Raw genomic sequence first — 1,699 nt, 5'->3', positions numbered from 1 at the left:
GTGTGGTGAGAAGCAGGAAGTTAATATACAAGGAATAGCTCTTAATCTCCCAAATCCAGGCCTGTGCTTCCTTAAAGGGTGAGGCAGTTTCTAATCTTACAGGGTTATTTCTTTTAATTTATTCTGATTTGGGGAATGACTAATCCAAGCCACGGGCAGTTGTGTAATGCATATTGAATGGTACTTTGGTTAGCTGTGTTGAAATTAGGGAGATTATTGCAGGTCTTTTTCTCATCTTTTGCAAGAAATGCCAAAAAGGCATCAAAGTGACCAGCTGTTTCTGTAGGTCTGATACACACCTGGGCAGGGCCAGCCTTGGCTTCCGAGATCCTAAGTGAAGTAATTCAGTCCCCTATGAAGAGATCCCCATGACTCCATGTCCCAGTAGTGCTCCTACCCCCATCTATCTCTTTGCTGCCTGAGACCTAGCATTGGGTTGTGACCGTCCCTTCCAGTGGCCTGACCCTCCCATGCGCACACATCTTGGAGCTAGCAGGTGGACCAAAAGCACAGTATGCTGAGCAAGGGGAGGCACTTCCAGAATGCAGCCGACAGCAGGAATGCAAGTTCCTGGCATTTCAAGCAACACGCATGGACCTGCCAGCAGCCTGTCCACAAAGGCCAGGCCTGGGTCCAGTACTAGTTAATCTTTTCAGTAATGACTTAGATAATGGAGTGGAAAATATGCTTATAACATTTGTAGATGACACCCAGCCTGGAGGGGCTGCCAGCACTTTGGAGGACAGGATTAGAATTCAAAACTACATTGACAAATTGGAGAGTTGGTCTGCTTTGCTTAGGAGAACTAGAAGATGCCAACCTACAGGACCAGGGGCCAGACTTGAGGGTGTGTATGTGTGTGTAGTGAGGCAGTGTAGCCAGAGGAGGAGGAACCCTTCATGCCCAAGTGGGCAGAGCCGGACCAACCTCTTGCCTCCCCCTTGAAGTGGGTAGGTAGGACAGGCATTATAAAGGACAGGGACCCAGAACTGACTGATTATTTCTATTAGTGAAAGCATCTCTCCAAGTCTAAAATCACAATACAATAGCTGATGGAGAGCAGCCACCTGGTAATGTGCAACATACAGATAATACCTGAAAGAGGTAAGAAAACCAGTAACAATATTTCCCCATTAAATTTGATTTGTTACTTCATTCGCCTGGGCTGCACAGTTTAGAGAGAAAATACTTAGCAAATGAGCAGCTAGCACACATCAGATTTTGAAACACTTCGGGTCATGGGACACAGATTGGAAGTTGATTTATAAGGTATTATATGGAAGTGTGAAACTAAAATCGAAGTCTGTATGATACCTATGAATCTTATAGAGCTTGTCTGCGTCAGTAACAACCAATCTACTTTTCAGACTTCACTACTTAACAAGTAATGAGGAAGCCATGTTCATTGACAGACAAGCACATATATGCAACATTTGACAAGTGTCAGAATTTCAGTTAGGAAATGGTGAAGAAGCAGTATCACTGTTTGCATACAAAGCACAGCCTACACAAAGGGAATGATGACGTAAATCACTCATAACAATTCAAACAATAGCTCATGTTTTTATAATCCCTTCCTGGTCATTTTGGAGGCAGAGATTTATCTTGCATTGGAAACAGAGGTTGTCAGGGCTCCTCCATCCAAAATGTAACAACTAGGGAAGGAAATCTCTACATTAAGGCTAAGAATTCAAGCATC

This window comes from Emydura macquarii, unplaced genomic scaffold (assembly GCF_026122565.2).
Source record: "Emydura macquarii macquarii isolate MOO-44397 ecotype Brisbane River unplaced genomic scaffold, CSIRO-AGI_Emac_v2 contig_499, whole genome shotgun sequence".
In the NCBI taxonomy this organism is placed as follows: domain Eukaryota; kingdom Metazoa; phylum Chordata; order Testudines; family Chelidae; genus Emydura; species Emydura macquarii.
The sequence above is the reverse complement of the archived record's forward strand: the minus strand, read 5'-3'. Positions refer to the sequence as shown.